Here is a 16,065-nt window from a genome sequence, read left to right on the forward strand (position 1 = left end):
GCACTGCCCTATGCCTATATAAAAAGTTTCACATCGCTGGAAGCATTTTCCAGCGAGTATCAGCGTATTCGTTCTGTAAGTGTGAAAAGAAGGAGATTTTGACTAAAAAACACGAAAAAATTCACTTTTTGCAAAATTTCACGGAAACGTTATTTTCATGTTTTACACTCACAAACTCTACCAAATGAAGCTATTTGAGTGTATTTAAGTTTATTGAGTTATATGGCACATAATTTAACGCAGAGGTCGTTAAAGAAACAAGCGATACATAGTATAGTGCCTTGTACCATGTTTGGATATTATGTCGTTAGAGAGCGCTGTTATCGTACTAATGGTGCATATTTTAAAAATTGCATATCACCCGATTAAGTTTTTATTAGGGCAGTTTGATAGTTAGCACTGCCCTATGCCTATATAAAACATTTCATAAAGCTGGAAGCATTTTCCATCGAGTATCAGCATATTCGTTCTGTAAGAGTGAAAAGTAGCAGATTTTGACTAAAAAACACGAAAAAATTCATTTTTTGCAAAATTTCACGGAAACGTTATTTTCGTGTTTTACACACACACAAACGCTATCTAATGAAGCTATTTGAGTGTATTTAAGTATATTTCGTTATATGGCACATAATTTAACGCTGAGGTTGTTAAAGAAACCAGCAATATATAGTATAGTGCGTTGACCTTGTTTGGACATAATATCGTTAGATGGCGCTGTTATCGAGCTAATGTTGAATTTTTTAAAAATTTCCATGTCACCCTATTAAGTTCTTATTAGTGCAGTTTGATAGATAGCACTGCCCTCTGTCTACATAAAAAGTATCATATCGCTGGATGCATTTTCCAGCGAGTATCAGCGTATTCGTTCTGTAAATGTGAAAAGAAGCAGATTTTGACTAAAAAACACAAAAAAAATCACTTTTTGCAAAATTTCACGGAAACGTTATTTTCGTGTTTAACACACACAAACGCTATCTAATGAAGCTATTTGAGTGTATTTAAGTATATTTCGTTATATGGCACATAATTTAACGCAGAGATCGTTAAACAAACAAGCAATACATAGTATAGTGCTTTATACCTTGTTTGGACATTATATCTTTAGAGGGCGCTGTTATCGAATTAATTTTGAATTTTTTAAAAATTTCAATATCAAACCATTAAGTTCTTATTAGTGCAGTTTGATAGACAGCACTGCCCTCTGCCTATACAAAAAGTTTCATATCGCTGGAATCATTTTCCAGCGAGTATCAGCGTATTCGTGTATTCGTGCTGTAAGAGTGAAAAGAAACAGATTTTGACTAAAAAACACGAAAAAATTGCCTTTTTGCAAAATTTCACGGAAACGTTATTTTCGTGTTTTACACACACAGACGCTATCAAATGAAGCTATTTGAGTGTATTTAAGTTTATTGATTTATATAGCATATAATTTAAAGCAGAGGTTGTTAAAGAAACCAGCAATACATAGTATAGTGCTTTATACCTTGTTTTGACATTATGTCGTTAGAGAGCGCTGTTATCAACTAATTTTGTATTTTTTAAAAATTTGCGTGTCACCCGATTAAGTTCTTATTAGCGCAGTTTGATAGATAGCACTGCCCTATGACTATATAAAAATTTTATATCGCTGGAAGCATTTTCCAGCGAGTATCAGCGTATTCGTGCTGTATGTGTGAAAAGAAGAAGATTTTGACTAAAAAACACGAAAAAATTCACTTTTTGCAAAATTTAACGGAAACGTTATTTTCGTGTTTTACACATACAAACGCTATCTAATGAAGCTATTTGAGTGTATTTAAGTATATTTCGTTATATGACACATAATTTAACGCGGAGTTTGTTAAAGAAATCAGCAATACATTGTATAATGCTTTATTCTTTGTTTGGACATTATGTCGTTAGAGGGCGCTGTAATCGAATTAATGTTGCATTTTATAAAAATTTGCATATCACCCGATTAAGTTCTTATTAGCGTTGTTTGATAGATAGCACTGCTCTATACCTATATAAAAAGTTTCATATCGCAGGAACATTTTCCAGCGAGTATCAACGAATTCGTGCTGTAACAGTGAAAAGTAGCAGATATTTACTAAAAAACACGAAAAAATTGACTTTTTGCAAAATTTCACGGAAACGTTGTTTTCGTGTTTTACACTCATAAACGCTACCAAATGAAGCTATTTGAGTGTATTTAAGTTTATTGAGTTATATAGCATATAATTCAACGCAGAGGTTGTTAAAGAAACCAGCAATACATATTATAGTGCTTTATACGTTGTTTTGACATTATGTCGTTAGAGGGCGCTGTTATCAACTAATTTTGAATTTTTTAAAAATTTGCATATCACCCGATTAAGTTCTTATTAGCGCAATATGATAGACAGCACTGCCCTATGCCTGTATAAAAAGTTTCATATCGCTGGAAGCATTTTCCAGCGAGTATCAGCGTATTCGTTCTGTAAGTGTGAAATGAAGCAGATTTTGACTAAAAAACACGAAAAAATTGACTTTTTGCAAAATTTCACGGAAACGTTATTTTCGTGTTTTACACACACAAACGCTATCTAACGAAGCCATTTGAGTGAATTTAAGTATACTTCGTTATATGGCACATAATTTAACGCAGAGGTCGTTAAAGAAACAAGCAATACATAGTATAGTGCCTTATACAATGTTTGGATATTATGTCGTTAGAGGGCGCTGTTATCGAACTAATGTTGAATTTTTTTAAAAATTGGAAATCACCGGATTAAGTTCTTATTAGCGCAGTTTGATAGATTGCACTGCTCTATGCCTATATAAAAAGTTTCATATCCCTGGAAGCATTTTCCAGCGAGTATCAGCGTATTCGTTCTGTAAGAGTGAAAAGAAGCAGATTTTGACTAAAAAACACGAAAAAATTCACTTTTTGCAAAATTTCACGGAAACGTTATTTTCATGTTTTACACTCACAAACGCTACCAAATGAAGCTATTTGAGTGTATTTAAGTTTATTGAGTTATATAGCATATAATTCAACGCAGAGGTTGTTAAAGAAACCAGCAATACATATTATAGTGCTTTATACATTGTTTTGACATTATGTCGTTAGAGGGCGCTGTTATCAACTAATTTTGAATTTTTTAAAAATTTGCATATCACCCGATTAAGTTCTTATTAGCGCAGTTTGATAGATAGCACTACCCTATGCCTATATAAAAAGTTTCATATCGGTGGAAGCATTTTCCAGCGAGTATCAGCGTAATTCCTGCTGTAAGAGTGAAAACAAGCAGATTTTGACTAAAAAACACGAAAAAATTCACTTTCTGCAAAATTTCACGGAAACGTTATTTTCGTGTTTTACACACAAACGCTATCAAATGAAGCTATTTGAGTGTATTTAAGTATATTTCGTTATATGGCACATAATTTAACGCAGAGGTTGTTAAAGAAACCAGCAATACATAGTATAGTGCGTTGACCTTGTTTGGACATAATATCGTTAGATGGCGCTGTTAACGAGCTAATGTTGAATTTTTTAAAAATTTGTATATCACCCGATTAAGTTCTTATTAATGCAGTTTGATAGATAGCACTGCCCTCTGCCTACATAAAAAGTATCATATCCCTGGATGCAGTTTCCAGCGAGTATCAGCGTATTTGTTTTGTAAGAGTGAAAAGAGGCAGATATTGACTGAAAAACACGAAAAAAATCACTTTTTGCAAAATTTCACGGAAACGTTACTTTCGTGTTTTACACACAGAAACGCTATCTAATGAAGCTATTTGAGTGTATTTAAGTATATTTCGTTATATGGCACATAATTTAACGCAGAGGTCGTTAAACAAACAAGCAATACAGAGTATAGTGCTTTATTCCTTGTTTGGACATTATGTCTTTAGAGGGCGCTGTTATCGATTTAATGTTGAATTTCTTAAAAATTTGAATATCAAACGATTAAGTTCTTATTAGAGTAGTTTGATAGATAGCACTGCCCTCTGCCTATATAAAAAGTTTCATATCGCTGGAAGCATTTTCCAGCGAGTATCAGCGTCTTCGTGCTGTAAGAGTGAAAACAAGCAGATTTTGACTAAAAAACACGAAAAAATTGACTTTTTGCAAAATTTCAAAGAAACGTTAGTTTCGTGTTTTACACACACAAACGCTTCAAATGAAGCTATTTGAGTGTATTTAAGTTTATTGAGTTATATAGCTTATAATTTAAAGCAGAGGTTGTTAAAGAAACCAGCAATACATAGTATAGTGCTTTATACCTTGTTTTGACATTATGTCGTTAGAGAGCGCTGTTATCAACTAATTTTGAATTTTTTAAAAATTTGCATATCACCCGATTAAGTTCTTATTAGCGCAGTTTGATAGATAACACTGCCCTATGCCTATATAAAAATTTGATATCGCTGGAAGCATTTTCCAGAGAGTATCAGCGTATTCGTGCTTTATGTGTGAAAAGAAGAAGATTTTGACTAAAAAACACGAAAAAATTCACTTTTTTGCAAAATTTTACGGAAACGTTATTTTCTTGTTTTACACACACAAACGCTATCTAATGAAGCTATTTGAGTGTATTTAAGTATATTTCGTTATATGGCACATAATTTAAAGCGGAGTTTGTTGAAGAAATCAGCAATACATTGTATAATGCTTTATTCTTTGTTTGGACATTATGTCGTTAGAGGGCGCTGTAATCGAACTAATGTTGAATTTTTTAAAAATTTGCATATCACCCGATTAAGTTCTTATTAGCGTTGTTTGATAGATAGCACTGCCCTATACCTATATAAAAAGTTTCATATCGCAGGAAGTATTTTCCAGCGAGTATCAACGTATTCGTGCTGTAACAGTGAAATGTAGCAGTTTTTATTAAAAAACACGAAAAAAATTGACTTTTTGCAAAATTTCACGGAAACGTTGTTTTCGTGTTTTACACACACAAACGCTATCAAATGAAGCTATTTGAGTGAATTTAAGTATATTTCGTTATACAGCATATAATTTAACGCAGAGGTTGTAAAGGAAACCAGCAATACATAGTATAGTGCTTTATACCTTGTTTGGACATTATATCGTTAGAGGTCGCTCTTATCAACTAATGTTGAATTTTTGAAAAATTTGCATAACACCCGATTAAGTTCTTATTAGCGCAATATGATAGACAGCACTGCCCTATGCCTATATAAAAAGTTTCATATCGCTGGAAGCATTTTCCAGCGAGTATCAGCGTATTCGTTCTGTAAGTGTGAAAAGAAGCAGATTTTGACTAAAAAACACGAAAAAATTGACATTTTGGAAAATTTCACGGAAACGTTATTTTCGTGTTTTACACACACAAACGCTATCTAATGAAGCTATTTGAGTGAGTTTAAGTATATTTCGTTATATGGCACATAATTTAACGCAGAGGTCGTTAAAGAAACAAGCAATACATAGTATAGTGCCTTATACCATGTTTGGATATTATGTCGTTAGAGGGCGCTGTTATCAAACTAATGTTGAATTTTTTAAAAAATTGTATATCACCCGATTAAGTTCTTATTAGCGCAGTTTGATAGATTGCACTGCCCTATGCCTATATAAAAAGATGCATATCCCTGGAAGCATTTTCCAGCGAGTATCAGCGTATTCGTTCTGTAGGAGTGAAAAGAAGCAGATTTTGACTAAAAAACACGAAAAAATTCACTTTTTGCAAAATTTCACGGAAAAGTTATTTTCATGTTTTACACTCACAAACTCTACCAAATGAAGCTATTTGAGTGTATTTAAGTTTATTGAGTTATATAGCATATAATTTAACGCAGAGGTTGTTAAAGAAACCAGCAATACATAGTATAGTGCTTTATACGTTGGTTTGACATTATGTCGTTAGAGGGCGCTGTTATCAACTAATTTTGAATTTTTTAAAAATGTGCATATCACCCGATTAAGTTCTTATTAGCGCAGTTTGATAGATAGCACTGCCTTATGCCTATATAAAAATTTTCATATCGCTGGAAGCATTTTCCAGCGAGTATCAGCGTATTCGTGCTGTAAGAGTGAAAAGTAGCAGAGTTTGACTAAAAAACACGAAAAAATTGACTTTTTGCAAAATTTCACGGAAGCGTTATTTTCGTGTTTTACACACACAAACGCTATCATATGAAGCTATTTGAGTGCATTTAAGTATATTTCGTTATATAGCATATAATTTAACGCAGAGTTTGTTAAAGAAACTAGCAATACATAGTATAGTGCTTTATACCTTGTTTGGACATTATGTCGTTAGAGAGCACTGTTATCGAACTAATGTTGCATATTTTAAAAATTGCATATCACCCGATTAAGTTCTTATTAGGGCAGTTTGATAGATAGCACTGCCCTATGCCTATATAAAACGTTTCATAACGCTGGAAGCATTTTCCAGCGAGTATCAGCGTATTCGTTCAGTAAGAGTGAAAAGTAGCAGATTTTGACTAAAAAACACGAAAAAATTCACTTTTTGCAAAATTTCACGGAAACGTTATTTTCGTGTTTTACACACACAAACGCTATCTAATGAAGCTATTTGAGTGAATTTAAGTATATTTCTTTATATGGCACATAACTTAACGCAGAGGTTGTTAAAGAAACCAGCAAAACATAGTATAGTGCATTACACCTTGTTTGGACATTACGTCCTTAGAGGGCGCTGTTATCAACTAATTTTGAATTTTTTAAAAATTTGCATATCGCCCGATTAAGTTCTTATTAGCGCAGTTTGATAGATAGACTGCCCTATGCTTATATAAAAATTTCATATCGCTGGAAGCATTTTCCAGCGATATGAAATTTTCGCTGGAAAATTTTTTCGTGCTGAAAAGAAGAAGATTTTGACTAAAAAACACGAAAAAATTCAATTTTTGCAAAATTTCACGGAAACGTTATTTTCGTGTTTTACACACACAAACGCTATCTAATGAAGATATTTGAGTGTATTTAAGTATATTTCGTTATATAGCATATAATTTAACGCAGAGGTTGTTAAAGAAACAAGCAATACATAGTATAGTGCTTTATACCTTGTTTCAACATTATGTCGTTAGAGAGCGCTGTTATCGAACTAATACTGAATTTTTTAAAAATTGAATATCATCCGATTAAGTTCTTATTAGCGCAGTTTGATAGATAGCACTGTCTTATGCCTATATAAAAAGTTTCATATTGCTGGAAGCATTTTCCAGCGAGTATCAGCGTATTCGTGCTGAAAGAGTGAAAAGTAGCAGATTTTGACTAAAAAACACGAAAAAATTGACTTTTTGCAAAATTTCACGGAAACGTTATTTTCGTGTTTTCACACACAAACGCTATCAAATGAAGCTATTTGAGTGTATTTAAGTATACTTCGTTATATAGCATATAATTTAACGGAGAGGTTGTTAAAAAACCAGCAATACATAGTATAATGCTTTATACCTTGTTTGGACATTATGTCGTTAGAGGGCGATGTAATTAACTAATGTTGAATTATTTAAAATTTTGCATATCACCCGATTAAGTTCTTATTAACGCAGTTTGATAGATAGCACTGCCCTATGCCTATATAAAAAGTTTCATATCGCTGGAAGCATTTTCCAGCGAGTATCAGCGTATTCGTGGTGTAAGTGTGAAAAGAAGCAGATTTTGACTAAAAAACACGAAAAAATTCACTTTTTGCAAAATTTCACGGATACGTTATTTTCGTGTTTTACACACACGAACGCTATCTAATGAAGCTATTTGAGTGTATTTAAGTATATTTCGTTATATGGCACATAATTTAACCCAGAGGTCGTTAAAGAAACAAGCAATACATAGTATAGTGCTTTATACCTTGTTTGGACATTATGTCTTAAGAGGGCGTTTTATCGAACTAATTTTGAATTTTTTAAAAATTTGCATATCACCTGATTAAGTTTTTATTAGCGTAGTTTCATAGATATCACTTCCCTATGCTTATATAAAAAGTTTCATATCGCTGGAAGCATTTTCCAGCGAGTATCAGCGTATTCGTGCTGTAAGAGTGAAAATAAGCAGATTTTGACTAAAAAATACGAAAAAATTCACTTTTTGCAAAATTTCACTGAAACGTTATTTTCGTGTTTTACACACACAAATGCTATCTAATGAAGCTATTTGAGTGTATTTAAGTATATTTCGTGATATGGCACATAATTTAACGCAGAGTTTGTTAAAGAAACCTGCAATACATAGTATAGTGCTTTATACCTTGTTTGGACATTATGTCGTTAAAGGGCGCTGTTATCGAACAAATATTGAATTTTTTAAAAATTGCATATCACCCGATTAAGTTCTTATTAGCGCAGTTTGATAGATAGCACTGCCCTATGCCTATATAAAAAGTTTCATATCGCTGGAAGCATTTTCCAGCGAGTATCAGCGTATTCGTGCTGTAAGAGTGAAAAGTAGCAGATTTTGACTAAAAAACACGAAAAAATTGACTTTTTGCAAAATTTCACGGAAACATTATTTTCGTGTTTTACACACACAAACGCTATCATATGAAGCTATTTGAGTGCATTTAAGTATATTTCGTTATATAGCATATAATTTAACGCAGAGGTTGTTAAAGAAACCAGCAATACGTGGTATAGTGCTTTATACCTTGTTTGTACATTATGTCGTTAGAGAGCACTGTTATCGAACTAATGTTGCATATTTTAAAAATTGCATATCATCCGATTAAGTTCTTATTAGCGCAGTTTGATAGATAGCACTGCCCTATGCCTATATAAACAGTTTCATATCGCTTGAAGCATTTTCCAGCGAGTATCAGTGTATTCGTGCTGTAAGAGTGAAAACAAGCAGATTTTGACTAAAAAACACGAAAAAATTCACATTTTGCAAAATTTCACGGAAACGTTATTTTCGAGTTTTACACACACAAACGCTATCAAATGAAGCTATTTGAGTGTATTTAAGTATATTTCGTTATATAGCATATAATTTAACGCACAGGTTGTTAAAGAAACCAGCAATACATAGTATAGTGCTTTATACCTTGTTTAGATATTATATCGTTAGAGGGCGCTGTTATCAACTAATGTTGAATTTTTTAAAAATTTGCATATCACCCGATTAAGTTATTATTATCGCAGTTTGATAGGTAGCACAAACCCTATGCCTATATAAAAAGTTTCATATCGCTGGAAGCATTTTCCAGCGGGTGTCAGCGTATTCCTGCTATAAGAGTGAAAAGAAGCAAATTTTTACTAAAAAACACGAAAAAATTGACTTTTGCAAAATTTCACGGAAACGTTATTTTCGTGTTTTACACACATAAATGCTATCTAATGAAGCTATTTGAGTGTATTTAAGTATATTTCGTTATATGGCACATAATTTAACGCAGAGGTTGTTAAAGAAACCAACAATACATAGTATAGTGCTTTATACCTTGTTTGGTCATTATGTCGTTACAGGGCGCTGTTATCGAACCTGTGTTGAATTTTTTAAAAATTTGCTTATCACCCGATTAAGTTTTTATTAGCGCAGTTTGTTAGATAGCTCTGCCCTCGCCGTTACATTCAGTGCCAAAACACGTGTCATATTCTAGTTCTGCGGATGTTAGATTTTTCGATAAATGCAGACCTAACTATTGTAGAGAAAACGTTTGTTCTGGCGATGGATAAATATAAAAGAAAAATCCCAAAAGGTGAAATTCCAGTCCAAGTAGAAGCAGAAAATATCTTAGATCTCGTTCAAGTATTACCATGATAATTAACAATTAGCCGGAATTATTACTGTTAACAAGGGTTTTATGCTCAGCATTGTCGGTGTTATTTTCACTTAGGCTCCTAGTCCCCTCCCCTGAGATTGAACAGTAGAGTTGGATAAAGGAAATCGTTACAGTGTGACACCGCTGGAATTTGCAAAAGCATTTGACAGGATTCCACATGGCACTCTGTTGCATAAATTAGAGCAAATGGGTATGGATCCGAAGTTGGTGATTTGAGTTAGAGGGTGGCTGATGGATAGATACCAAAGATTGGTTTTTGGAGGAGCTGAGTCCGGGGGGAGGGGGTGACTAATGGTGCACCTCAGGGCTCGGCACTTGGTCCTCTGTTGTATAATTTGTACAGTAATGATATTGGAATTGATTTGAAAGGAAATATCCACTTGTTTGCTGATGATGCAAAATTGGGAAGAACGATAGTCAATTCAAACGATGTAGATATCTTGCAGGATGACTTAAATAGACTGACGGCATGAGCTGAGGTAAATGGCTGCCAGTTTAACGTGGCTAAGTGTAAAGTGATGCACTTCCGGTGGATGAGATCACATGCTGTTAATTTCCATTTATTAATGGAAATTAACTGCAAGAAGTTTATTAGGCAAAGGACTCGGGAATTATTCTGGAAAGAGAACTTAAGTTTAGAGAGCATACTGCAAAGGTTGCCAAGTTTTAGGAATGTCAAAGGCAAATGGATACTAGATCTACTTATTTCAGCCGAATGTTTGTAGAAACTATGAAAGTTTCGTGATCTGAGAGCTCACGAGAAATATTTCGCATTGAATTTCATCGCCAATTTAAAATCCTTCAGTTTCCGATTTCTCCAGTTTCTAGATCTACCTTCCCACCATTTTGACATGCGAATGTTCAACACACTGTTATTAAGAAAATAGGAAGTCTTATAAGCCTTATATAAGCTGTCATACTTATCTGACGCCTCTACCCAATGGCATAGAAGCAAGCCTTTATCCAACCTGTCTCTGAATCATCCAACAAATTGGCCTCCTTCCTATTGTCTTCAACTCAATACTTAAAATGATGGAGAAGAGTACTGAAGTAAAGACAATAGAAAGAAGGCTAGTCTGTTGGATGATTTTTATGAGTACATTTATGTCCTCTGCTTTACCAAACTGTCCACCGGTATTTTTCCGTGTTCCTCGAATCATACAAGAACACACGCGGCTATCATCAACATCCGTACGCAGTTCAACTCTAAGCCTAATTAACTATCTTATCTACTTCTTTCATTTCATCTACATCTGTTCTTTGGACCAAGCTTACTCAATCCTGTTTCCCCCTTCCCACCAGCTTTTCAAGAAATGTTATTAACACACTCCTTCTTTCTCCTTAATCTCTTGCATAAACACGGACTATTGAATGAAATTTATTATTAAATAAAATAAAGAATAAACAAATTAAATGAGGTATTTAATAAATAAAAATTTAATAAATTTTTTTATGTGTTATTATCTCATTTCTAGCGTTCACGGTATAAGACCACCTCACCCTTGAACGAAACAACGAAATTAAGGATTACAAAATTCCTATTATGACAAGAAAAATAATATATTATTAATTTTACATATATGATTATTATGTAAGTGAAAAATTATTTTTTTTTAAATTGAAAACAATTTATTAGTCCCAGTGAACAATCAAATGAAATCGTGGCATTTCCTGAATGATTATTAGTTCACTACTTTTTATAAACAAAGAGGGCGTGCTCAGGTATCTCTGAAAACTGTTACTTTCTGTTTATGCAGTGTCAGTCAGGTATGACTCTCTCTCTCTCTCTCTCTCTCTCTCTCTCCCTAGAATTACTTTCATTTCTAAAGGAGGAAGCATACACGGAACAATTAGAGATGATAATCTTTCCAGTTGGTTGGCAGGTGATACCTGCAATGAAAGGTGCACCAAGTTAAATATTGTAGATGTGGGGAAGAGGAATCCCACACTGCACCATACATTTTCCAAATATTTGGAAAATCTATGGTGCAGTGGCCTGTGCTCGATACCTAATTCTACTTGCAATTTGGTTTCATGTTTGGAATTACTGCATGGTTTGTAAAAATTCCAATGTTGCATCAGAAGAGTAAAAAAGCGGATATATTAACAAATATAAATACCCGCCTATCGATATTCAGTTCACTCATTACATGATTTTTTCAGTAACATGGAACATTCTGGGGATGTTAACCAAAACGTGTTTATGCGGCATTGCTCATATATTAATGTTAGCCAAAATGCGTACTGTAAACTGTAATCGCGTGCGAGCTGAATATAATCCTAATCTTTATTTTCGGCCATGCATTCCTTCTAATAGAACGATTAACGAGTTTAGTAACCAACAAGGATCCTTATATTATATTCTTCCTAAGTTGTATCCGAATCATCAGAGGCGACTAATGATGGACGTATGTCGAAAATTTTACAAACGTTAAACCTTCCATCAACGTTATGCACTCTTGATGAGAATCTTCCTGTTGAGCGTTCCGTCCGAGGGACAATGGAATGTCCCTCGGGCGGAACGCTCAACAGGAAGATGGATTTCAATCCTAACAGAATTCCACGGTTGCTATTTACAACCAAATGCTCTTGTCGCCGGCCAAAATGTACTTCAGTGAACAGTGGACTGCAAGAAAGGTGTGAGGAAGTGGTCTATGATATGCCGGTAATGTGGTGGACTGGCTGCTTAGGTACCACTCATGTGTATCGTCAGGGATTTCAAAGAAACGTGACCGCATGTGTGAAAACATTTTTCCGATAGCCTCGTGGTAAACCAGTAATAACTATAAACCTACCGCCAAGAGATTAAGTGGCAACGTTTAACGGAACTGTGTAAAATGAAGTCCACTTAAAAGATGTAAAAGATATATTTTCCGTAGTTTATTTATTTCATTTTGCCTTCGTTTTTATAAAGATTAAATTATGTGAAAGACTGTGATATTTTTATTTATTTATACTTGTTAAACGAATTCGTTTATTGTGTATGATGAAACTGTATGATACCAAAAAATGTATTATAATATCTTGGCTGAATAGAATATTTTCATTGTGAGACCATTTAAAATTCAATTCTACAAATTAAAATTCTAGCGGAGGAAAGAATTGGCTGCTTTCGAATAATGTATTTTTAAATTTCATGCAATTTTTTTTAACGAGACCTCATCTGAGTTAAATGTGCCTGTATTAAAAACTTCGGTAATGTGCATATAATGGATATATTAGTGGAAATTGTGCATAAACTGATGGTGGTTAGCATATCCGCCTTCAAAGCGACAAGCTGCAGGCTTGAAAACCATTGGAAAGTGGGTGTTTGTGATTATGTTTAGATGGGAGATGACTGAATGAAAAAGTTTCAAGTTTGGTATCTAGAAGGGGATCGGTTGTTTTTTTTTTATTAATAAAAAAAATAGAATTCCTTAGCCAATCCATGGTACTACCACTTTTCGTGGATGGTAGTCGCGTGAATAAAAAATAACACCATTCTCAAAGTAAGTTTTCAAACTTTATCTATGAGATGTGTTTTATTTTATGACTGAAAATAATACTTAAATAAATCCTTTATTTTCATTACTTATATAAATGTGCAAAATTTGAATCTTCATAGATTTTTCTCCAAATTCAGATTTCTTTACTATTAATAGTATTATAATTGTTTAAATTTTATTGCCTCATATATATTATCTGGGCTAAACCGCACATATAAATCAAGAAAAATTAATTGATAACAAGTACAAAACTGTATCATTTCTGTGTTTTAAGCATTATTATCTTATTATCTCATTATTTTAAAACATAGTAATTTAAACATAATACAAATTAGCATTTACTTATACTAATAGCAGGGTTATTTTAGTTAGGAGCATTGTGTTAAAAATATGAGAGTTGGTTTGATGAGTGAAAGGTTATTGACAGTTTTTTTTTACACACACACACACACACACATACACACACACACACACACACATATATATATATATATATATATATATATATATATATATATATATATATATATATATATATATATATATATATGTCAAATTTATCCCGAACACCCTGTATATATATATATATATATATATATATACAGGGTGTTCGGGATAAATTTGACATATTTATAATTAATTATATTTTTCCGTAAGTTACATGTATTAACACACACTTCTCTTCATTTAAAAGTTTGGACCCTTCTTCATTCATATACAAGATGTCAGAAAGGATGGATAGCTGGAACCCACCTGAATCATGGAAGAGAATAACTTGTATCATGATGATTCGTGCCCGCCATCAAAATAAGGATATTACGACTGCTGCCCAATGCTCCCTGAATACAGTAAAAACAATCAGGCATGAACTAGAGACTTGCAATGGTGACTACGAGGATGTAGCAAGAAGAAAGATCCCTAGCAGACGATCTGATTGCGTTCGTACAGCAGAATTCCTCGCAAATCTGCAGGAACAGGTGTTGAAGAACCCTGGCATTGGAATTCGGGCTTTGTTCGTGGAGTTGCTAACTGTAGTCAAGCCCTGGATAACAAGGGTAGCCAATGGTAGGCCGTATGTATGGCAGCAGGATTCGGCCCCTTGCCACACCTCTGGGAAAAGTCAAAAATGGTTGTCTGAAAATTTCTACGACTTCACCAGTCCAAATGTTTGGCCTCCAAACTCCCCAGACCTTAACCCCATGGATTATTTTGTATGGGGCGCAGTTGAAAAAGACACCAATCGCACTTCCAGTAATACAAAAGCCCAGTTAATGGATAAAATTAAAACAGTTTTTGCGGCCCTTCCCAGGGAGACTGTAGCATCAGCTTGTTCGAGGTTCCGAAGCAGAATTGAAGCTGTGATCGATGCTAATGGTGGTTATTTTGAGTAAATCTTGTTGATAGTATTGTAATTAGCTCTGCCTGTAATGTTTTTTTGTCAATTCATTAAATTTAATAGATACAAAGAAGATTTTCTTTTTCCTTACGAAACTGTCAAATTTATCCCGAACACCCTGTATATATAATATATATGTGTGAGTGTGTGTGTGTGTCTATACCCAAGTAGTGCTCATGTAACATAATGGTAGAGCAAAATAATGAGGTTATTGATTTAATGTTCTAGAACGTCACGACAACTTCCGCGCGAAATTACACGAAGCAAATCAACTCCATTCATTTCCTGTTCACTGTGAACACCAGTTTCAGAGTAGAATTATAGAAAATGCTAATCTATCCCTTTGCAGTGCAATCAATCTTCTTTCATGTCTGGAAATTCATGGCCACAAAATGAAAGTAATAGTGGGGTCGTCACGCAAATATGCTCCTTTGGTAGATTACTAAAATGGTGACTAACCAAAAACCTTGTACTAGTATGCATAAATTACTGAGAAGGTATGTGCGAAACATACCTTGCAATTTTTAATATACTTTGTATATGAGTACATTCAATGTTTTGTTCAGAAAACATTATATTTATTATATAAGAAATTAATTACCATGAGAGAGATTTTAGATTCCTTCCTTAGTTGGAAATATCTCTACAACCCAAGTAAACTCCCGATGTACATGAGTGGTACACAAATTTAACGAATTTGCTAAAACTGCATAAAAAACAAACTTTTTTACCATTATATTCCAAATAAACTCTTAATTCGAAATTACGCCATAGTGAAATCTTTCATTATACTACAGAGAGTCAAATTAATATTAGCAGGTGTGTGTCCGAAAATCCAACTTCTACTCTCGCTAATCCGACTTCATCCACACACCACACACACACACACAGTGGCAGAAAATTGGCATTTGTAGACAAAAATGCATCTTGACCAACAGCAATATTTGATTTAATAAGAGAGCGTCATTCCTGATCGGACTCGTCTCAGGGCAGACATATCTTCCAATATCATAATTAATTAATTAATAAGTTGTATTAACAGCTTTGCTGTTTTAAACAGGGGAAGTATCCATGTCTTTCTTGAAGAGAACTCATTGAGACCCCCTTCTGCTAGAGACCGTATTAATGTATTAATACAGTATCATTTGCTTAAATGCATGCTGAATCGCATTTTTCTTCCCAGAGAAGTATTTCTATGTTTCACTTCCCAGTGAAAAAATAGAAATTGAAATTTAATTTCGGAAAATTCAGTTATGTCGAATATTTCTTTTATTAGTTATTTTAATACGTATTACAATAGTATTAAATACTATTTTTAATACGTATTTCAAGTGTCAACAGCTTCACTTGAAATATAATGCATCAAAAACTTGTCTGATATTATTTAGATTCTCCATTGTAAAATCTACCAAAAAAAAAAAAATACAGTGCG

Source organism: Typopeltis vanoorti, chromosome 17 (genome assembly GCF_054136105.1).
Source record: "Typopeltis vanoorti isolate ZY-2024b chromosome 17, IOZ_Tvanoo_1.0, whole genome shotgun sequence".
NCBI classification, from domain to species: Eukaryota; Metazoa; Arthropoda; class Arachnida; order Uropygi; family Thelyphonidae; genus Typopeltis; species Typopeltis vanoorti.